A 25,826-nucleotide genomic window follows, 5' to 3' on the forward strand; every position below is an offset into this window, starting at 1 on the left:
AATTTACAAGATCATTATAAATATTTCAGAGAGAGAGAGAGAGAGAGAGAGAGAGAGAGGCTCTCAATGAGTGTTATTTTCTCATATAATTCAATTTGATCTGGAATGCAAAATTCAAATCATGTACTCAAAGAAAAAAGATAATGTATCTGCTTTCCAGTAAAACAGTGTCTAACAAACAAGAAAAAATAAAAACAGAGAAATATTTTTTAAATATCCGATTAAAAGTCCGATTTGTAAATACAGTATCTGCGTAAAAAAGTACATATATTTCAAAGCTTTAATGTACGAAATGTCATACTGACCTTATCTTGTTTAATACAGTAGTTTCGTTTCAGGAGAAAACATTCAATATTCAAGGGAACACAATCATTTTTATGTATTTCAGATTATTAGCGTAAATAATGAAACAGAGTTATGCTAAAATTTGGCATATTTTTATTATTTTCTGGATTATTTTTTACGACTTAAAATTAGTCAGGCGCTGTCATATGACCTAATATAAGACCGTAAATTGACGAAATACTTAGATCTTGCTACACCTTGACTTTTGAATAATTTCACAAGCATATTAGTTTTATGAAATATCTTACAAACCAGGAACGAAGAAATTTTTTTTAACACTATTCGAGAAACGATTGTGTCCTAATTCGATCTTTAGTTGATAGTTTTAGACCTTGTTGCTGATTTTTACTGTATATATCATACATCGAGTATTTACGGAGAAAGCAATGCTCTCCAATTCGATGACCACCACTTATTTCTTGGGGTTTTTTTATTTTAATTATTCAAACAATATAAGAATACAATGCTTGAAATCACATATTATAGACATTGTTTTATGAGTTGGTTGATGAAGAAATTGACAGTTTTCTGATTCAATTCAAGTTTTCATCAGTACTCTGTGTGCACACTCGTCTGATTAATATTATAAACGCGAAACAAAAACAACATGCAATTGCTCTCGATAAAGAATAAGGCAGGTTTTAAATAAGCTAAGTATTAAATTTTAAAAATCGTTTACCTGATGCAACTTTTAAACATCCTGTCACTTTTTCCTTACACCGTCGTCCATAATATCCGAGGGGGCATTCCCAACTACAGCTGTCACCGAACCTTCCAATACAAGCTGCATCACGGCAATTAACAATAAACACATAAATTAATGTTACAGCTTATATATGTATTAGATGTTATGCTTCGTTACAAATATTTTCTCAACTAAGCTCAACATTTAAATATTTCATAAATCAAAACAAAAATTTCCATCCTAACCTACACATTCCTGCAATGTGTCATCGAACAGATAACTTGAACAACATGTTGGAATAACTCTGAAATATTAAAGTGCATCAATGATTACAGTAATTTATGATTTTAAATATAACTTTGTTTACATATGGTATTTGATAATAGCATATGCTATGATGCTTCATCTGGTAATTGTAAGCAGCTGGTTTATAAAGAAAATGTAATCATATCAGTGCATACGTGTTATTGTCACAGATCCCATCGTCAGCATACTGTAAATTCCTAATTAAACACGAGGAATTAATATCCGCGTAATATCGCGAGAAGCACCCTTCGGGAATTTTAAAATCTCGCCATTATTTTCTGAGAGTTGAAAACTATAATAAATAAGGAGAAAAATTCAACGTTCGCGATTTTATATTCTCGCAATTTGATACAAACCAGCGGGATCGCTGAATTAAGTACATGTACTCGCGTGATATAAGGACTATACAATAGCTACTTCCAAACAGGATTGGAATCAAAAGTTTCATGTGCTTTGAATTTATTTCTGTAGAAATCAAATTAAAAATGTTCTTGTATCATTTCATAGTATTAATATTGACTTTTGAACTTTTTTGTATTAGATAGTCTTAAACCTAAAATCGAAGTTTAATAATCCTGTTTACTTTCCTGAAATACAAATTAGGCATGAGGTCTACAAAGTACTCTCTTTAAGAGACCATCTCTGCCTAATGAGGTAAGTTGAATATTTCATATACTTCTGAAGACTTGAAACATTACACAGAACTATGGGGACCCATTAACGATCTCGTAATAACATCCTGTTGTATATTGTGTATATTTCAACTTTGTACATCACAACTCAATTACGTTTTAGAGAAGTGTTACTCCCAATTGTTGACTTATGACATTTATAGCTTTAAAATATCTTCCTTATAAAACTAAATTATAATTTATGGTAAGAGTTATTAAGTAGACAAAAAGGATATTTTAGTTGAATATGTGATTATCAATTTCAAAGACAATCGATTAACACTCCAGTTTAATTGTGCGTGTGTGTCCGTCGTTTTAACTTTGTACGTTCATTATGTATTATAGCTTTACTAGGTGAGATGTTACTTATATGTTATGAAGATTAATAGTGAGTTACATTTCAAAATAGAACAATATACATTATTTTTCGAACACAGTTCAAAAGTCGTTGGCTTATACAGTCAAATCTTTGTCGCCAAGTAATTAATCTGCAAATAATAATTAGCAGTCTTATGTAGTCTGGTTTAAATCAATGTACGATAAACAGCAATAAAATTAGAAAAAAATGTGTATTTCATGCAAATAACAAATACCAACATTAAAAACTTCCTCTTGATGCTCGCATAAACTGGTTGGTGACGTTATCAAATCCTGTGATCATATTAATCGAATCACGTTTTAAGACGTTTTTTATGCCTTTAGCAGCTTGAATAAATATCAAATGTTTATCCATACACCACGACTTTTAGCGGACACAGTTGATAACATTGTAAAACAGTACCTAAGGGTATATGCAAGGATGTAAATTTAGTGATGAACATTTTTTTTGAGCTTCTACAATAGATTAAATGTAGCCAACGTAAAATATCCATGAAAGGAGAAACCTGCTTTCGTTATAAGAGCGAATGAAAAAACCAATAAAACATTTTAATCAAGCAATTTCTGTAACTTACTTAGAGACAGTTATTATTTTTTTTTTATCAAACCTTCGTCACATCTTTCTAAGTTGAATAAATATTAAACTTATCCGTTCTATGTTATAATCAATTTTTCGAAATTACAAACTTAAAGTCAAAACCAATTGTAATATTTACCAAAACATAATTTAAAAAAAAATTATTTAGTAAAGTATATGGTGACACGTTTTCTCATTAGTTAAAAATGATTCATATTCATTTATTTATTTAAATGATAAATGAATACATCTTCAATAAATATTTTTTAATTAACAATAATTACAAAATATTATTACTCTATACATAATATTAGAGTACAAAACCAATCCCAGATAAGTAAATTTATTTTTGAGGAGGTTAGCATTATAATATCAAACAAATTAAACGTGTTGAAATAAACATACAAATGTTTGCAAAACGATTAGTCCCCCTATTGTTAAAATACCACATTCAGCTCATGAAAATAAAAGAAAAACAATAAGACGTGTGCAGTCATAAGAAAATAACACTCACATTTTTTGTGAGTTTTAAAGGCAAAAAATGTATGATCATTAATTATACGTATCTTCACATTATGTTTCTTAGATTTTATCAGAATGACATCAAAATACTTCATTATATTTATGACTTCATATATTCTAACAAACATATTAGTGATTCAAAAATTATATTCATGAAAGTCGAAACATTTCGTTATGAAATCTAACACATCACGCAGGACCTTGAGTGTAAAGTACATTTTTAGTGTTGCTATCTTTAAGCGAATATTCTCCTTGGTTCTCCTACTAACACATCGTCATGTTTCCATACTCCTGATCGTACTGTCCTTCATCAGATGATGAAGTCCTACCATGATGTCTGACATCCAGTGATAACGCCCTGTCATGATGTCTTACATCCAATGATGAAGTCCTGTCAGGATTTCGTACATCCAGGGGTGAAGTTTTGTTAGGATGTTCCACAAAGGAGTAGGTTGCCGGGGTACCATATTTTACACCTTCCTCTACAATTTATTTATTCATTTGTAAGAATAGCAATAATAATTTTCCATATGATTTAAGTTATGAACTAAAAAAATGCATATCGATTGCATATAGGAAAGCTGATACGAGGGGTGTTCAATAAATAATGTCACTAATCAGATTCTATGAAATGCAGGGTTCAATTGATCTTTAGATTTCTTTTCACGCATAATTTGGTTCATAGTCTATTTATGGCCGTTTATCTTACCACGTTTCATCATTAAATACTCCTTTGACACTGTATAAAGATATGACTTGTAAGTCATCATCCAATAAGGCTGATATGAAAGGCTACATAAAGCAAGTGTCAGGCCGGGTAAAGACTCAAAGAAATTTTCAAAGAACTGTGTAATGTGTATGGAAACAAGTGAATGTCATTGAAACAATTTTATAGGTGGGTCAGCAATCTTACAAATGGCCAAACAGACCTTAAGGATAAGCAACGTCTTGGAGCACCTCGTACGGCTTCAACGGATGTGATACAATGATAATGGTCAATTAAGCATTAAACAGATAGCAAATTCAGTATTAAGGACAGTATTTACAATTTAAAAGACCCCCATGGCATCCGAAAGGTAAGTGCAAGTGGATATAAAATATAAAAACAAAAACGATTACAGGTTAAAATGTGAACAAAAAAAAATTAAAAACAATACTTAAAATCTACAAAATTTGCAATGGACTGCGTTTATCGGAACTTTTTACAGATGATGAAACACAAATACATTATATTGAATCTCAGAGGAAAATTGATGACAAGATGTGGTTGACTAAAACGGCAAAACGCTCTGTTATAGCAAAACCATGCCAAAGTAAAAAGAAAGTATTATACGCAATTTTCTTAAATAGTGAAGGTCCTGTTGTTCAAGTTGCTATTCGAAAAGGCCGATCAACCACAGGGCATGTATACAAAAGTTATTAACTGAAGAAAGTTAAGAATTACCTGAGGAAGAGACTAAAGTCTGGAATTTGCAACATTCGACTTCTTCATGACAACTCCCCAGCATATAAATCCCAGATTGTGAGATTATTTTTGGAAAAAGAAAAAGTTCATGTTTTGTCCCATCCTCCCTATTCAACTGACTTGTTTTGCCTGCAATTTTATTTCCTAAATTAAAAGGGCACTTGTCATGACGAAGATATGATTCGAGCAATGCCTTGGGCTCTGTTGTTTTTCAGTACCATTCCCAATAATCATTCTATAAATGCATTTAAAGCTTGGACAAATCGGATGAAATTATGTGTGTCGTGTCTGCTAAAAGACAGTATCTTGAACTGACCATTAAAAACAACAAAAAGTATCTTATTGTGTTATTTTTGTATTAATGACATTATTTTTTGAATGCTCCTCGTAGACACGTAAAGATTAAGCTAATAAAAATTCTTTACCATTCATTGCATTGTTACTCTTGTTGAAATTAGAGGTCCTTGCTTTCTTTTTCCTGTTGATTATGCGTTAAAAGGTGAAAAACAGTAAACACAAGTGTTTTCAGATGGCCATTATTGACACATAAGTCACACTTAAAAGAAATAATATAATGACTTCTTTGAAAACTCACAAAATCAATGTTTCTATTATGTCAAAAGACGTTCAACTGGACTTCGTTTAATTCTTTTCAGCTCATCCGGCATATAGCTCAAATAAGATTTCTTAACAAACGTTTGTTTTCGTATGTCCACCAAATAAACTTTTTTAAACTTTTTATTTCTCTGTTTTAAATTGTTAAACAGACATCCTTGGCATCGTCTTGGCAATACGCATACAGTAAATGAATTTAAAGTTTGTTCAAATTCTATGAACAAACGGTTACCCAATTCAAGACAAATGCTAAAGATATATAAAAATACATGTACGATAGTGTGTTATCAAAAACATTAATGGCCAATAATTTGAGAGTTCCCCTAAAGGCCTAATCATAGTTTGTTAAAACGTGTAGGCAATAACAGCAAAGTTGTATTGATATATGGCCAAAATAATCTTTGCAAACTGTTAACTGCTAAGTTTAACCGGAACATGATTTAAAAATTGCTTACCTCTCTCGATAAGGTTTTTGCAGCTTTAGCATATTTCCGTACATTTGGTCACTCTGTTCTACACTCCTGTCCGGTTTCTTGTTAGGACGCACGACTGCGGCATAGATTACTGGTGAATCTCTAGTTATGTTATCTGATGAAACTGATGAAATCAAATAGCAAAATATCCAAAGCCTTTAATAACACTAAACGTTTTGAGAAAAAACGGAAGATTTGAGAAGAAACGACTCAAAACAAACCGTTTGATGCATTTCTTTCAGTGGAAACTATCGGGTATTCTGCGTTATTTTTTCTTGTTCTGTGATGTAGTATTCAAATCATTATATTTATGTATTAATTATGTAAAAAAGAAGCAAAGCACACATAGATTTCTATATAAGTCCGACTACTGTGGTAATAATAAATGTGTCTCACCTGTAAACTACACTTAGTAGTACCACCAACAACACGATTATGATGAATAATGATGCAGACAACGAAATTTTTAAAACCAATCCTAACGGTTTCCCTTGTTGCTCGTCTATAATCGGATTATAGTTACCGTTATTTATAAAGCACTAAACGCATGTAGCCTAAAGAATTCCTTGATTATATATCAACAACAAAAAAATAAAATATCATAAAATTAACTTGTTTCCAAATGCACACCTAAAATGGTCCTTAGTTGTTTGTTTTTGTTTCAGGTTAGAACGCGCTATAAAATATTTTACAAACCCTGAATTTCCTAAAGAAAATCATTTTGATGCTCATATATATTCTAATATATTTAACTAAACAAAATGGAGGCATATTCTATTAAAATTAATTTTTTATAGTGCATTAATAAAAATGCATACTTTATGTGAGGTTTTTCATCTGTATGTTCATATCAGGAAAGATAGTAACAAGTTACATTTAATTCAAAGTTAGATGAATTAACGAATTAAAACGGTACTAAAAGTGGGGTATAGAAAATATGACAGATGAGAATTTTTTTTACGGACTGTTGAACAGGATACTTTTAAAAAACATTTACCTGTGCTCTTTTCATCTACGGATGTTGAAGCTTTTTCTGTAGAATAATGAATAAATTAATTATTAAACAACTTATCTGAATGAAGTATTTCTTTTCAAGATTGACTTTTTTTTTTATATTTTCAATTTACAAAATACCGTTGAATAAATGAAATAAAAAAGTTAAAATAGACCAGTTTAACTATCAATCAAAAATATAAAAAAAAAACTAGACAGTCTCTCAGAAATATGATTGAATATTGGAACCATCTCAAATATTCACAGTAAATATAGATAAAGAAAACGTTACCAAAAAGAATTGAGACAAAAATAAAACCAGCAACCTCCTGAAGCCGACCATATATACAATTGTAAAAAAAAAATGTGAATTTTTTACCAATATGATAATAATAAGTTCTATACAGAATAATCTATTAATTAAACAAATATTTTATTTTTCAAATAAGTAAATAATAAGTGTGGACATCAGGCTGTGCCTATGTAAGTCCTCCCCCTGAGGATCAAAGATACAACTGATACAGAATACTAAACAAGCTTTTCAGAAAGTACATGACTGACACAGAGTATGCATCCATTTACCTGTAGTTATACATCCTGACACATCGTCACATTCGTCAGCATTACAAGTACAGGTTTCATTACACTGCTCTCCATAATATCCCTGGGGACACTTTGGTCTACATAAACGTCGTCCAATACAGGCTAGAACAAAACAAATGGTAATATAACCAAATATTTTGGGTTTCTATATGTAAAATACTATATAAAATATTGCATTGTACTGAATGAATTTATCTCGGCATGATATATCTATATAAGAGGCATACATACCGCTGCATATTTTATTAAAAGTATTGTGGATAATGGCAATATTATTACTACAACACGTAGACAGAAATCTAAAAAAAAAAAAATACAAGTAAACCTTTTGTTAGCATCTGTGATTTGTAAATGAAAAGTGATAAAAAAAAAAACAACATATGTAGGTAGATATTGTACATACGCTCTGTAGTCACACCCCACATCTCCCTGTCCGTCAGCAGTAACAAAGATGATTCCACTAAAACCCACAACCACGTACAGCGCGATGGTCTTCATTTCTGAGAAGAAAGAAAGGTTGAGTAATCTCCCTTTATACCATCCTTGTTGACTTTTGGACTCCTAGAACTAGACAATAATTGAAAGCTGTGTAGTTCCGTCCTGTTTAATCACACAATGTTCCATTATTAATTACTAAAAAATATAAAATATACAGATTGTTTTTATAATTATTGTCTTAAAATGTTGTAATACTTTTATCAACGACAGCAAGTCTGATTAAACAATCGATTTATACGTTTTCTTTCACAGTCAACTTACAATAAATGTTATTGAATTATAAATTATGATTGAGTTTCAGTATATAAAATATTTTACACCATTAAATCTATCATTTTTTTATTGAACTAAATTATCCTTTTAATTGAAAAGCAAAAATTGAGTTTGAATAAATAACAAATAAATATATTCTCTAAAATTTGGTACTTTAAACATTATTTAGTATAGCACACATAAGCAAACTTTGAAATTCAAAATTACATGTAATTCAAAACCTGTTGGACATTGCTTCAAAGTAAATTATTTGTATGAGTGGTATTGTCACGTGTATATTGGTATAAGTTTTTTCCTCGTTATTGTTTCAAAATTTATAAAATCAGAAATGTTAAACAACATTACTAGTGGTCATATCATGGAACCTATTTTACATATTTAAAAAGATTATCCTATATATTAACATTACAAAAATAATGTATCTTAACGAAAGTTTAGATTTACACTTTTTATAATTTTGTTTTTTAATTTAGGTCAACAATGATCATTCTATTTCAAAATACTGAGTTCTAGTAAGCAAAGTTAAAAATTGTGTGTGCGGCCATCTTGTACATTTGAGAATAAGAATGTAGACATTTCTTGAACTGACTTGTTTCTGCCCCCGAAACCGGCAAAAAATGTTGTTAAAAGATATCAAAGCAATAAATATGAAGTTCTACATGCATTTCGTTTGAAAGTTATGAATACCAAAAACAGAACAATGCCTTTTTAATCACGAAGAACAGCTGTCGAACTGCGCATAGGTACATATTTATTTTGGAGGTTTTAAAATCTGGAAAAATATGAAGGGGGTCCATTGGTGTCCTCTCTACAACCATTTGTTGAGAACAAGTTTGAATTTTGCTGATATAAGATGTAACTTTGTCTCAATGTAAGGTACCCTATTTTTAAAATGGGCCTGAAAATCACAGAACACATTTGTTTGTGTCAATGGAGGTACATTGCAAAATTATTTTCAATTTGAGACAATTGCTTTTTTGGACCCTTATCCCACTTCTAAAAAAATCATTTTAATTTATACTTATTTATATATAACTAAAAAACCTCTATAAAACAAACATGGGACATGTATAGAGATGTATATGAAACTTTTTACTAGGAAAATATAACGTCAATGTGTCTTCATAGACACATGCCGACTGATTAAAATAGGGTACCATATTTTGAAGCAAAAATACTATTTAAATGAGCAAAATTGAACCCACATCTATTTTTTTTTTTCAGATCTTTAGTAGCTGCACAGTTCGACAGCTGTTCTGAGTGAGTATAAAAGCATTTTTTCGTTCTTGTATGCATACTTTTAAAATAAAAATGACATGTAGGACTTCATATTTATTGTTTTTAAATCTTTTGGCAGCATTTTTGGCAAGTTTCGGGTAGAAACAAGCCAGTTCAATAAATTTGTACATTCTTATCCTCAAATGTAAAAGTGGCTGCACATCCCCATTAATTCGAATCAAGAAGGTGAAATGTTGGACGATGTAATAAAACATACCTCGCAGCTGGTCTTTTGTTTGTTAAACTACAGCCGCTGATATCTGTAAATTTAACATTAGAAGTTTTCCTTCCGCCTTTTTTCTTCTATGCCTCTATATGATAATGGATGTGTTCATCCGATGTAAAATGACAATTGACATACATGTGACATTTACTGGCTCAAACTTCAATCTCTCGAATTGAAGTCAATGTACCGATCTTTTTATATATATAACCAAACATATATATCTCTCGAGGCTGTTGATCTCTCGAAGTAAATCATCGATCCCCTTATTCATAATTTTTATTCTAATATCATCCCATGTAAACCAATAACTATGCAAAATAGTTTATTCTTCTTTACAGAGTTTAATATTATGAACAGGTATCAAATTCTGTTTTCTTAATAATTAAGCCGATAAGTTAAATTCTATAGCATATGTTATGAACGCTGTCAAAAATGGTTCTATCATGTATGCTATAGAATAGCAATATATCATTTTTTGCAGCAACATTTAAATAGATACAACATCTAAGATTTCGACTCCGCCTCGCCTTCTATGGACTTAACCGACACCACTAATTTCTGTAAACAGTCAGTCACAAACCTAATAAGTGTTCTGTTTTGTCGAGGATCTTAAGTTTGATATGTAAACAACAAAAGATAATATATAACTATTAAATTCATATCATTCTCTAATTTTGTACTTTTCTTGTCAGTCGCCTGTGCAAACCTTGATGCCATTGTATAATAGGATCGTTTTATTACGTCACGGGCAAAATGCGGTCACTCTAAATATTTTGGGGCTTAAAAATTAAAGGTACGGTTGAACGTTTGTGTAAAAAATCAGCTCAAAAATTATACGTCTGCCATGTTGCCGTATAAATTTTGACGCTTGCCGTGTAATGAAATTTATAAGGCAATCACGTGACGCGATTCATCCAATGGCGTAGAGGCATTCTAGTCCGAAGCAAAACAAAATTAAATAATAGACACTATTTTTCGACTACAGTTCATAAATCGTTGGCTTATACAGTCAAATCTTTCTCGCCAAGTAATAAGTCTGAAAATAATATTAGTAATAAGCAAAGTATTATGTAGCCTGGTTTTAATCAATGATCAATAAACAACAATAAATTTACAAAAAAAAATATGTTTTTGTTTCATGCAAATAACAAATACCAACATTAAACACTTCCAGTTGGTGCTCGCATAATTTGATTGGTGCCGTTATCAAATTCTGTGATTCATATTAATCGAATCACGTTTAAGACGTTTTTGATGCATTTGGCAGCTTGAATAAATATTAAATGTTTATCCATACATCACTACTCTTAGCGGACACAGTTGATAACAATGTGACACAGTACTTAATGGTAAATTCAAGGATGCACATTTAGTGATGCATATTTTTACGAGCTTCTACAAAAACCAAAGTTAAATTTACAAGAAAAAAAACCCGCTTTACGTTATAAGAGAACATATTTTCATCGAGATTAGCAAATTCTAGTTCTTACTCAGAGACAGTAATTAAATTACTTGATCGAACCTTCATCACACTTTTAAATGTGGAATAAATATCAAACTTTTCCATACTATGTTATGATATATTATTCGTAATTACAAAATTAAAGTCGAAACCATTTGCAATATTTATCAAAAAATAATTTCAACCAAAAAATATCCCCAGTTTTTGTAAATCACTTATGTCAACACATTTTCTCATTAGTTCAAAATGGTTTATATTCGTTTATAAATGTATTTATTTAAATGATAAATCATCCAAAAAAATTAAAATAAACAATTAATACAAGTCGTTATTAATATATACATAATATGAGCGTACAAAACCAATCCTAGGTAAGTACATTTGAAATCTTGAAGTTGGAATCTAATACCAGCATCAAACGAATGACAAATATCAAATAACACATACATTTACAAAGGTTTGCACTATGATTATATCCTGAAAATGTCAAAATACTATATTCAGCTCATGAATTAAAGAGAAAAACCATTAGAAGTGTGCTGCATAGGAAAATAACATTTACATTTTTTGTGAATTTTAAAGGCCAAAAATGTGTTATCATTAATTACGTATCTTCACATTGTGTTTCTTAGATTTAACCAGAATGACATCGAACAGCATTATATTTCTGACTAAATCTATTTTTACAAACATATTTGTGATTCAAAAATTGAATAAATGAAAGTCGAAACAGTTCGTTATGAAATCTAACACATCGCGCAGGACCTTGAGTGTAAAGTACATCTTAAGTGTTACTATCTTTTAAACGAATATTCTCCTTGGTCCTCCTCCTAAGACATCGTCATGTTTCCATACTCCTGATCGTACTGTCCTTTATCAAATGATGAAGTCCTGTCATGATGTCTTACATCCAGTGATAACGCCCTGTCATGATATCTTACATCCAGTGATGAAGTCCTGTCAGGATTTCGTACATCCAGGGGTGAAGTTTTGTTAGGATGTTCCACAAAGGAGTAGGTTGCCGGGGTACCATATTTTACACCTTCCTCTACAATTTATATATTCATTTGTAAGAATAGCAGTAATATTTTCTCATATCATTTAAGTAATGGACAATAACAAATTGCAAATTGAGTTCACAAAGTAAAGCTGATACGAGTAGCGTTCAATAAATAATGTCACTAGTCAGATTTTATAGAATACAGGGTTCAGTTTTTTTAAATTTCTTTTCACGCATAATTTGGTTTATATTCTATTTATTACCGATTATCTGAACACGTTTCATCATCGAACACTACTTTAAGAAGCTGATATATAACCTCTATTCGAGACACTGTATGAAAATATGACTAGTAAGTCATCATCCAATAAGGCTGAAAAGAGGCTACATAAAACCGTCTGTCAAACTAGGTAAAGACTCTATGAAATTTTTCTAAGAAAAGTGTGATGTGTTTGGTAACAAGTGAATGTCATTGAGACAAGTTTACAGGTATGTAAGCAAATTTCAAAATGACCAAACAGACTTTAGGGATAAGCAACGTCCTGGAGAACCTCGTACGGCTTCAACAAATGCAATACAATAATGATGGTCGATTAACCATTAAACAAATAGCAAATTTAGTAGGCATTTCATTGCTGACAGTATTTATAATTCTAAAGAAACACCTTGGCCCCTAAGAGGGGGATACCTTAACATAAAAACAAAATGCGGGTTGAAATGTGTAGAAAACTACTTAAAATCTAAGGAAATTGCAATGGACTACGTTTTACGGAAATTGTTACAGGTGACGAAACATGGATACATTATTATGAATCTCAGAGGGAAACTGATAACAAGATGTGGTTGAAGCTCTGTTATAGCAAAACGATGCGACAGTGCAATAAAATTAGTATACACAATTTTCTTAAATAGTGAAAATTCTGTAGTTAAAGTTGCTATTCCAAAAGACCAATCAATCACCGGACATGCATACATATATTATGTGCTCTATAAAGTTAAAAACATTACGAAAGGAAGTGACCAAAGTAGTGAATTCGCAACATTTGATTCTTCATAACAGCGTCTTAGCACATAAGTCACAGATTGTGAGATTTATTTCTTGGAAAAAGAAAAATGTGTTTGCCCCATCATCCCTATTCACTCGACTTTATTCTTTTTTCTAGAGTAAAAAAAGCACTTGTTAGGAAGAAGGTATGCTTCAAGATAAGTTTTGGCTCTGCCATTTATCAGTATACTATCATAAATGTATCCTTTCCAAAAACATTATATGAGATAATTTGATGCTTTGATAAATCAGTTGAAATGATGCGTATCTGCTAAAAGAGAGTGTTTGAAGGTAACCATAAAAAATAACAAAACATTTCTTACAGTGTTATTGTTGTAACAACAATGATATTATTCATCAAACGCCCATCGTATATATTTAAGATTAAGCGAGAAAATTCTTTACCATTTGTTGCATTGCTACTGGTATGGATTTTAAAGGTTTTCGGTTTCTTTTTCCTGTTCATTATGCGTTAAAAGGAAAAAAACCTAGTAAACATAAGTATTTTTATATGGAAATTTTTCAAAGAAAAGTCACACTTAAAAGAAATAATATAATGACTTCTTTAAAAAGTAAAAAAACTCGATGTTTTTTTATGATTTCAAACGATTTTGAATGGGACTTTTTGTGATTCTTTTCATCTCATCCAGGCATCTAGCTTAAACATATTTTCTTAACAGAGTTCGTTTGCCTATGTCCGCAAAATAAAATATTTTTTTGTGTGTTTACATTTTTGTCTGTTTTAATCGCTAAACAGACATCAAAACCTGACAAGAGGCACACAAGTAGTACATGAATTTAAAGTTTGTTAAAATTCAATGAACAAACAGTTACCCAATTCAAAACAAAGTGCTCAAGAAACAAAAATAAGTGCATATTTTACGCGCATGTAACAATTCGTTGTGTTTCCTGTTGCCAACTGTGGTGCTAACGCTGAGGGTAATATAATGGATTATCAACTGCGTCTAAACCAATCAGTTTTTAGTATTTAACATGAAAGTATAATTATGAGATATGGCCAACATAATCTTTGCAAACTGTTAACTACTAAGAATGAATCTGGAGCATGTCTGGAAAAATTGCTTACCTCTCTCGATTCGGTTTTTGCAGCTTTAGCATATTTCCGTACATTCGGTCGCTTTGTTCTACACCCCTGACTAGTTTCTTGTTAGGGCGCAAGACTGCGGCATAGATTACTGGTGAATCTCTTGTTATGTTATCTGGTGACACTGGTGAAATTAAAAAAAAATATACAAAGTTTTTAATAAACTCGCCGTTTTTGAGAAAAAACTGAAAATTTGGAAAGGAAGGATTCAACACAAACCGTTTGATGCATTTCTTTCAGTGGAAACTATAGGGTATTCAGTGTAATTTTTTCTTGCTCTGTGGTGTAGTATTCAAATTAATATACGTATTATGTAAAAAGTAAATCGCACATAGATTTCTATATAAATCCGACTACTGAGGTTAAAATAAAATGTGTCTTACCTGTAAACTACATTTAGAGGTATAACCAACAACACGATTATGATGAATGATGACGTAGACAACGAAATTTTTAAAACCATTCCTGTTGCTCGTCTAAAATATGATAATAGTTACCGTTCTTTATAAAGCACTAAATGTATGTAGCCTAAAGGTTTTCCTGATTATATAATAAGAACAAAAAAGAATGAAATAATATAATTAATTTGTTTCCAACTGCACACCTTTAAATAGTCCTTCGTTTGAAGAATGGGTAATGAATATTTTACAAACCCTAAATTTACTAGATAAATTCATTTTGATGCTTATACATTTTTCAACATATTTAACTAAACATACTGAACATTCTATTCAAATTTAATTTTTTACAGCGCATCAATAATGACGTATACTCTTTGTGTGAGGTTTTAAAGAGTTTTTGCATGTACGTGTATATGAGGGAGGTCGGTAGCAACTTTTAATTCAAAGTAGGATAAATTAACGAATGAAGACGGCGCTTAAAGTTGGGTATCGCAAATATGGCAGATGAGAATTTCTAACAGAACTGGAGTCTTTTGATGAACATTTACCTGTGCTCGTTTTATCTACGGATGTTAAAAATCTTTTTTGGAAAGATGAATGAATTGATTATTAAACAACTTGTCTTAATAAAGTATTTTCTGATAAGTATGACTATGTTTTTTATTTGTTTCCAAAATACTGTTGAAATGACATTGTGAAGTAATAATAATAATTTTCTAAATAGAGACAATGATGATTATTTGAAAACTCAAAATCAAGGATTGATTACGCTTATCAACTTTATGCCAATAAAATATAATAATAAATCAACGAACAATTGCAATGCAATTTACTCAGTTCAAAGTTAGAATAAGTCAGTTAAACTTGAATGTCGATATCAGTTTCAAAACAAAAAAAGACAGTCTCTCAGAAATATGTTCAAATATTGTTTACCAACATTTGGAACTATCTCAAATATTCACAGTAATAAAGATAACAAAAGTTGCCAAAAAAGAACTGAGACAAACATAAAACTAGCAAACGACTGATGCACACCGTATATTACAATTTTTAAGAAAAAAATGAATGTATTGTTTTTTAATTGAAAATAATAATCAAGTTTTATATAGAATAATCTTTTAATTAAACAAATATTTTATTTTGCAAATATAAGCATATAATAGCATTGGACATCAGGCTGTACGTTGTAAATACTCTCGCCAAGGATCAAAGTTACAACTGATATAGAATACTAAAACAGACAGATTACTAATAGCTTTCAGAAAGTACATGATGAACATAGAGAATGAATCCATTTACCTCTACATCCAAACACATCGTCACATACGTCAGCATCACAAGTACAGGTTTCATTACAGTGCTCTCCATAATATCCCCGGGAACACTTTGGTCTACAGAAACGTCAAAAACAGGCTAAAACATAACAAATTGTTGTATAACCAAAGTTTCGGGTTTTTATATGTAAAACATTCTATAAAATATTGCAATATACTGAAATTATTTATCTCTGTATGATATATCTTTAAAGGAGGCATACATACCTTTGCATATTTTTTTAATTGTATTATTATTGTGAACATTGTCATAATCATTTCTACAACACGTTGCTAAAAATCTGAAGAAGAAAAATTAGAGCCCAGTGAATGTTTCATAAGCATCTACATCTAATTGTGAATGAAAAATGAAAAATCAACATCATATGTAGGTAGATATTGTACATACATTCTATGGTCACACCCCGCATCTCCCTGTTCGTCTGCAATAACAAAGATGATTCCACTAAACCCCACAATCACGTACAGTGCGATAGTCTTCATTTCTGAGAAACAGGAAAAGTGAGTAGTCTCCCTTATATCATTCTGGTTGACTTTTGGACTCCTAGAACTAGGCAATACTTCAAAATTGTGTAATTCCGTCCTGTTTAATTACCTAGTGTTTCATTTTTGATTATTAAATAATCTATAATAAACTGATTGTTTCTATAATTATTCTCTTAACATGTTGTAACACATTTATCGACGACAGTACATCTGGTAAAAAAATTTATACGCCTTCTTAAAAAGGTTCTTGCACTGTCAGGTTACAATAAATCTGTTTGCATTATCAAGAGTATCAGTATCTAAAAGATTTAACAAAATTAAAACTTGTTTTATTGTACTAAATAATTATCTCTATAATTGAAAAGAAAATATTGAGTTTAAATACATAACAAATAAATAAATTCTCGCAAAAAATTGGTTCTTTTCAGATTATTTAGAATAGCACAAATCAGCAAACTTTGAACAAAATTACATGTTATTCAAATTCTGTCCGACTTTGCTCCAAAGTGTATTGTCTGTATGAGTGGTATTGGCACGTGTATATCTGTATAAGTATTTTCCTCGTTGATGTTTCAAAGTTTATAAAATCAGAAATGTTATTGTTAGGAAACATCCAACTATATCGCATGCATATTTTACCAGTATTACACATCCAAACACATCGTCGCATATATCGGCATCACAAATGCAGATTTCATCACACTGCTATCCATAATATCCCCGGGGACACTTAAGTGTACATGAGTGTCCAGTACAAGCTTGAACAAAACAAATGGGAATAAAACAAAGATATTGGTTTTCTATATGTAAAACATATTGCAATTGCATAATACGGCAATTGTTTGTCTCGGTATGACATACTGTAAACGTATTATATTTGGCGTGAATGATATTTGGCGGAAATAAGTTTTTGAACAAGTTGGCGTGGATTTGAATTAGCGTATTCCTGAATGTGACTATTCGTATACAGATATGTATGGCATTTAGCGATATACTTGATTTAGCGGAAGCCGCTTTCCGCCAAAAGCGCTAAATAGAATACACAACCAAATGTAGTACGTTTACAGTATCTTTATAGGAGGCTTACATACCTCCGCATATTTTTCTAATTGTATAATTAAAGTGAACAATAAGACAAATACAACACGTTGATTGAAATCTGAAATAAATAGAACCCAGTGAACGTTTAATAAGTATAAGTAATTGTAAATGAAAAGAGTAAAACCAACAACATATGTAGGTAGATATTGTTCGTACTTTCCATGGCTACAATTGTATCTCTCTGGTCGTCAGCAGTAACAAAGATGTTTCCATAAAAACCCACAACCACGTACGGTGCGATGATCTTCATTTCTGACAAGATGGAAGAGTTTAGTATCTTCCCTTTGTATCATTCTTGTTGACGTTGGACTTCTAGAACTAGACAACATTTCGAAGCTGTCTAGTTCCGTCCTGTTTGATCACGTAATGTTCAATTATTAATTATTGAATGATATATAATAAACAGATTGTTTTTATAATTATTGTCTTAAAATATTGTAACACATTTAGTCGGGTGAAACATTTGATCAATTAATTATGCATTCTTGAAAAAAAGAGTCTTGCACAATTTGTTTTAATATGTTTGCATTATCAAAAGTATCGGCGTTTGAAATATTGAGCAATATTTTAACTACCATTCTTTATTGTACAAAATTATCTAAGTAATTGAAAAATAAATATTGAGTAAGAATGAATAACGAATGAATATATTTTCTTTAAAAATGGTGATTTTTAGATTATTCAGAATAGCATATATAGCTAAATTGTGAAATTCAAAAATACATGCAATCCAGAATCGTTTGGATTTTACTCCAAATTGTATTGTTTGTATATGTGGGATTGACACTTGTGTATTGGTATAAGTATTTTCTTTGTTAATGTTTCAAAATGTATAAAATTAGAAATGTTGAACAACATATCGAGTGGTCATATGACTGAACCCTTTTTACGTATTCAATAGATTATCCTACGATATCAAAATATTAATATTGTATTTCTCTAACGAAATTCTAATCAACAATGATCTACTTCAAAAAATAGAGTTCTAGTCAACAAAATAAAAAGAATTTAATTCAAAACGAGAAGGTGAGGTGATGGATGATGTAATAAAACATAACCTGCAACTGGTCTTTTGTTTGTTATACTATAGTCGGTGACATCTGTAAATCTAGCATTCGTAGTTTTTCTTCCGCTATGTTTTCTTCTGTGAACTTATATTAAGATCATGAATACCTTTATTCGGATAAGAACGACGACTGATGGCTCAATCTTGCATCTCTCGAAGTGAAATCACAGTACCGACCTTTTTTTATATAACCAATCAAATGCACTCTTGATCTTTCGAGATCCAATCTCTTGAAAAAACAAATAATCCCGTTTTCATAACTTTATTTCTGGTAAAGCATACACTATTGCAGAATAGCAAGTTTTACGAAAAGAGTTTAAAATAATATAATGAAAACGTATTAAACTGGGTCTTCTAAATCATTAGGACGATTATTTAAATTCTCGAGCATAATTTATGGATGCTGTCAAAATTGTTTAATAGGTATACATGTATGCATATTGAATAGCAATATTGCAGTTTTTACGATTGTTTCAACGGCAACACTTATATGGATGCAACATCCAAGATGTGTTTACAAAGCAAAAGTATTCATGTATGATGAAACGAACAGTTAGTTTTCAGATTCAGTTCTTGATGGTAAGATCGGTTAATGTATGATGAAAATGACATTACAAAACTGAAAAACATCTCAAAAATGGTTACAGCGACACTTAAATCTCTTGCTGCACTTACACCGTATGTTTTGCAAGCAATGAAATCAAATATATCTCCCTCCGAATGATTTTTTTACAGTAACCACATTTGTATTAAAGTTTAATTTTTTTTAGCTGATTTGTGTCCTCTATTAAGTTTACGGTATTGTTCTTTTTTACCTTTTTTAAGTCTTGTAAGTTTTGACTCAGATTTGTAGCACGATCAAGCTTCTTCATGTTGTAATGCTTCTAATTCACAATTAAGCCATTTTATTCCTATGTTAACCAATATTTCGACTTGGTATATGGTTGGCATAATTATTTGAGTTTCCAGAGAGAATAAACCCTGTCCTTTTTTATATACTATCATTACATTTACTTTTTACGATTTCTGTTCTTAGATTTTGCATTTTTGAACTCTTCATTAATTGATTTCGATGCAAAAACTGGGGTTTTTTTCATCTTCATTTCTAAAACCGTTCATAGAGATGTTAAGCGTTTTGATATAAAAGGAGGAAATTAACTTTAGAATGGTAGAAGTATACGTCCACCATTTTCTTCATATTGGTGTTGGTGGGTCTGGTCATATTTTTTTTCGGGCAAATATAAATTATCGTATATTCTAGCACCAAACAACACTTGGTGTCTTGTTCATGAATGCTCATTAGATTGCTTTTGGTTATTTTTGATACACTGATGGTCTTTGAAAGAAAAAAATCAACTGCAACAAATGTCTGTTTATTAAAAATACATTTTTCAGAAAATAAAGTAAGAACATAAATTGCAATTTAATTATATATCAATATAATCAAAATAATAAAACGTTACCAATAGCAACAATTATCTGTTTATTAAGAATACATTTTTTACCAAAAAAAAGTGAAAACATAAATTGCACTTTATTATAAATCAACAAAATGAAAATATATAAACCTTTTTGGAATTCAAGACCATTTTGATTACTTTGTTTTACTCTTTATTTTAGAGTCAAATTGGGTCATATACACATAGAGGATCATCATGTTATCTGCACCAAAATAAGGTTATTGTTAGAAACCATCCAATTGTACACTTAATTAATATTAACTAATGAGAAAATAGATGTATTATTCACATGTTATGATTGTTACTGTCCTATTATTGTAGTCAACAATTTATATTAAACATTATTACACTGTTAATACGATTTAAGTTTACTTTTTGATGGTAACATTTTAATTTGTAATTAATAAGAAATGGAATCAAATATCCAAATGTCCGTATACCGTGTCGTTTAGTTCTACACCATGTTCGAGTGACCTAATGGGGTACCTTCATTAGAGTTTTTAATTAAGGAATTTGCCATTGTGTCCTCATCTAAAAATATAGTCAATTATTAATGCATCAAACCACTCAACTATATATGTTACGATATAAGAGAGAGAGAGAGAGAGATTCAGCAAAACATTGGTAAGAGACTTGCAGAGCGGCATATAGAAGGGAAGATAAGACAATGAAGGATGTAGTGATGAAAAAACTTACTTTTTTATTTTTTCATTACACCTTTCTTGTACTTTGGAGAGAGAGGATGGAATAGTTATAAGATCGTTCTTGTTCTATATACATCATCGAATATAGTCAATGCTTCTTTTCAGTCATCAATTAAAGATCAAATGTATTTTCATTGCTAGATCATAAGATGACACGACAAATGTAATGTTTTACTTTGTTCAGATAAGTTAACAAATTTCATAAAAGGTTGGTTGGATAAATTAAAGTAAGGGTATTGTTAAAAAGATCGTGTTGGATAAATAAAGGAAAAGAATTGTTAAAATGATTGTTTTGAAAAAAAAAGAAATTTTACATACCTGTAATCATCTCTTTAAAGTTTGATCCTAAGCATTTCATTGCTGATATAGACAACGGTAGATACTAATACAATCCTAAGTTGTTCTATTGTTTGTATCCAAATATATAAATAACTAGATCTCGTTACGAGTAACGAGTAGGTCTTCCGTCCGATTTTATTTTCATATGATACGATGAAATATCGATATTCTCTGCCAAATCTGCGATCTTGGTGAATCTAGGTTTTTTGTCTCGAGACCGAAAACGGACGAACAAAAGAGGTTTATGAAAATAAAAGCTAGGGTTTTTTATACATATGTTTAGTGTACACTACTGTTAATCATAGCAGATGAAACACCAAAGATAATCAGTTAAACTTGTGAAAAAAATGAATTGTTTGAACTCTTCTGGTGAGTACCGGAAGTGACGGTTGACAAAAGAAAACCCGTTAAATATATCTTCAATCGATTGTCTATCATTTATAAAAGTTTGTGTCTCAATCACTTACAGTGACTAAAATCTCGCTGGTATCAATTTTGTAAAAAAGGCTAAGTACCAAAGATATTTGAAATCTTGCTTGTTTTCAAGTTATCTGTAATATAGTTTACGAGTGTCTTGGCTCCTCATTTAAGGGGCCAGCCCCTTTTTCTTGAGTTCAATCGAAAGTTCTCACGAATACTTACATTTTTTGTTCTTACACCCATCAAAATTGTTGTTCATTTTTGAGATACAAATGATTGAATATTTTAGGGGCCAGCCCTATAGATCCTTAATGGGGACAGACTTTGGAGTTTTGATTAGTGGAATTGATTAGAATCATCAATGCAAACATTTTCTTTTCTACATTGCCTAACAAAATATGTCTCCTTCTCTAGATATATTGCATCAAAGTTTAAGTACTTTGGCCCCTTAAAATCCCTAATTGCGTCATAAATGGGTGTGAAAATGATTTTATCTGATAAATATTGCTACAATCAACAACTTTGCTTCTATATTGCATTACAAAATTTTGATCGTTTTTAAGTTATTTGCAATAGAGTTTACGAGTGTCTAGGCCCCTAATTTAAGGGGCTATCCCCTTTTTCTTGATTTTGTTAGAAAGAACGTTTAATTATCTACTATTTTTGTTATATATGTCTTAACAAAATATCAACTGATAAAAAGATACAGATGAAAACGTATGAAGAATTTGAATGAAAATTCGTACCCAATTTTCGTGCCTAGGCGAGCTCCAAAAAATGGCGCCACTGGCGTAAAACAAAATAATAGTGCACAACTTCAGACTATAGACTACCTATCCTGAAAATTTCATAGTCATATCTCTGATAGTTTCTGAGATCAGCTCTGCACAAAATAGGTCGTAAAAATGTACAAAATGGCCGATAAATCGGTACCGAAAGTGCCGACAGGAAAAGTCTCAAAAACGTATGAAGTTTACATCAAGACTCATCTTCTCTGAAAAAATGGTCGAAATCGGTCGAATAGTTTTCGAGAAATCTCGTGCACAAAATTTGTGGAAAAAAATAATAATAATAACTAGATACGATCTCGTTACGAGTAACGAGTAGGTCTTCCGTTCAATTTTTTAAACGATTCGATCAAAATATCAATGAAATTTCAGAATTCTCCCTCAACCACCTCCTTTTAGATAATGTATACGATTGTCAATATCCTTTAAAATGATTAACAAAGAGTTTTGCTTTTTAACATACAGCACATTAAAGATTTAAGATTATAGTCCCCTAAAATCTCTAATTACGTCATCAATGGGTTTGGAAATGAGTTTTACAAACAGATATTGCTGCTATCAACAACTTTGCTTCTATAATGCATTACAAAATCTTGATCATTTTTAAGGTATGAGTAATAGAGTTTAATTTAAGCGGCCATCCCCTTTTTCTTGATTTTATACGAAAGGTCTCATGAATACTAACTTTTTATTCTTACATCCATCTAAAATTGTTGATCACTTTTGAGATACAAATGATTGAATATTTTAGGGGCCAGCCCTCTAGATCCTTAATGGGGACAGAAATTCGTGTTTTGATAAGTGGAATCACTTTAAATCATTTATTCAAACATTTTCTCTTCTATGATGTCTAACAAAATTTGTATACTTCTCTAGTTATTTTTCGTCAAAGTTTAAGTACTTTGGCCCCTAAAAATCCCTAATTACGTAATAAATGGGCGTGGCAATCATTTTTTCTAATAGATATTGGTACGATCAACAACTTTGCTTCTATAATGCATTACAAAATCTTTATCGTTTTTAAGTTACTTGTAATAGAGTTTACGAGTGCCTTGGCCCCTAAATAAAGGGGCCAACCCCTTTTTCCTGATTTCTTTGAAAAGGTCTTAAGAATACAAATATTTTTTGTTCTTACACCCATCTAAAATTGTTGATCATTTTTGAGATACAAATGATTGAATATTTTAGGGGCCAGCCCTCTAGATCCTTAAAGGGGACAGAAATTAGTGTTTTGATAAGTGGAATCAATTTAAATCATTTATTCAAACATTTTCTCTTCTATGATGTCTTACAAAATATGTATACTTCTCTAGTTATTTTTCGTCAAAGTTTAAGTACTTTGGCCCCTAAAAATCCCTAATTACGTAATAAATGGGCGTGGCAATCATTTTTTCTAATAGATATTGGTACGATCAACAACTTTGCTTCTATAATGCATTACAAAATCTTTATCGTTTTAAAGTTACTTGTAATAGAGTTTAAGAGTGCCTTGGCCCCTAAATAAAGGGGCCAGCCCCTTTTTCTTGATTTTCTTGGAAAGAACTTTTGATTCTCTACCACTTTTGTTATATATATCTTAACAAAATATCAACTGATAAAAAGATATAAATCAAAAGGTGTGAAAATTTTGAATAGAAATTCGTACCCAATTTTCATGCCCAGGCGAGCTCCAAGAAATAGCGCCACTGGCGTAAAACAACATAATAGTGCACAACTTCAAACTATAGACTACCTATCCTGAAAATTTCATAGTCATATCTCTGATAGTTTCTGAGATCAGCTCTGCACAAAAAAGGTCGTAAAAATGTACAAAATGGCCGATAAATCGGTACCGGAAGCGATGACAGGAAAAATCTCAAAAATGTATGAAGTTTAAATCAAGTCCCATCTTCTGTGAAAAAATGGTTGAAATCGGTTGAACAATTTTTGAGAAATCTCGTGCACAAAATTTGGAAAAAAAAAATAATAAGAAACAGTACGAAAACTATAAGGTCTTCCGTTGGAAACGGAAGACCTTAACTAGACTCGATCTCGTTGCGAGCAACGAGGAGGTCTTCCTTCCGATTTTTAGAAGAGGAAATGACCTTGCCTTTTATCTTCATCAACGAAACATATCAGGAAATGCAGATGTGATCTAAAAGAGCGATGGATGAAGGATTATTCACCCCGTTGGATCCCTTATTTAAAGGACCAGCTCCATTTTATTTCATATTAAATAAGAGGTCTTTTGACCTGATAACAGGTCTAATAAAAAGAAACCGAAGAAAAAAAGAGGGTCTGCCTTTGTAAACGGAAGACCCTAATAACAATAAGAATAGAAGGGTCGTCCGCTGAAGACGGAAGACCCTAATAATAAAAGACTGTTTTGGTCTAAATCTTAATTGAAGAATGTTTTTCAACTTGTACTACAGTCCAACGACCCTTTTATGTTGAATATTTTAGTTAGAAAATTAAATAAAAAGGAGAGAAAGAACAAATCTTGGCTCCGGCGAGATTAGAACACACAGCCTTTGCAGGGGTCTCAAAACATGGCCGACGCGAAATAATTCCCGAATTTGTCTTTGAATTTGGGGCGTGTCCGCCCGGGATAGGAGCCGAGTTTTTGTATGAGATGATAAACAACCTGTAAGATGTCTGCCTATTCAGGTATGGTAACAGTGCGAGGTCATTTGAAATATTGATGCTGTGTTTGTGTCTGGAGGGGGGTGAAAAGACCCAAGCTTGATTTTCGTCTTAAATAAATCGAAAATAGAATTTTGAGGTGTGGATCTCGGATTCGGTTAACAACAATTAGGGGAAGTCCTAAAACAATGACTGATGCATTTTACCCTGCTGAGAATATTTTTTTGTGTCGTTTACTATTATGTTTGACTGTTTTATTTGAGCAGGATTGATAAAATCTTTATAAATGTAGAAAGAACGAAATCAGCAACACGTAAATTTATTCCGTAAAAATTTGATGACAGCAATTTCCACAACATTCATAAGTAGTTCACACGCTATCGTAGATACAGACTAAACGGAAAACAAGAAATATACATGCAACAGAAATATTACGCGGCTGCTTACATCCCTTGTACTCTGTAAATTTTAAGTCCCCGTACAGGCTATACTCGCCGTTTGATCTCAGGAATTTCTTCTTAATTATTCAATCCGCTGCATATTTGGCAGACAATAAGAATGGGGTCCGAGGTACATTTACACAAA

At 31.1% G+C, this 25,826-nt stretch overlaps 1 protein-coding gene across 1 annotated transcript in view; it reads left to right on the forward strand.

Moving 5' to 3' along the window:
* The first annotated feature begins 22,474 nt into the window (after positions 1-22,474).
* LOC128190184 (sigma intracellular receptor 2-like) overlaps positions 22,475-25,826 on the forward strand; it is a 47,334-nt gene continuing 43,982 nt past the window's right edge. Inside the window, exon 1 of the mRNA XM_052862121.1 lies at positions 22,475-22,478. The gene's annotated coding sequence lies outside the window, so the exon portion shown is untranslated. The remainder of the gene's footprint in view (positions 22,479-25,826) is intronic.

The sequence above is a fragment of the Crassostrea angulata genome, chromosome 6, assembly GCF_025612915.1.
Source record: "Crassostrea angulata isolate pt1a10 chromosome 6, ASM2561291v2, whole genome shotgun sequence".
In the NCBI taxonomy this organism is placed as follows: Eukaryota; Metazoa; Mollusca; class Bivalvia; order Ostreida; family Ostreidae; genus Magallana; species Magallana angulata.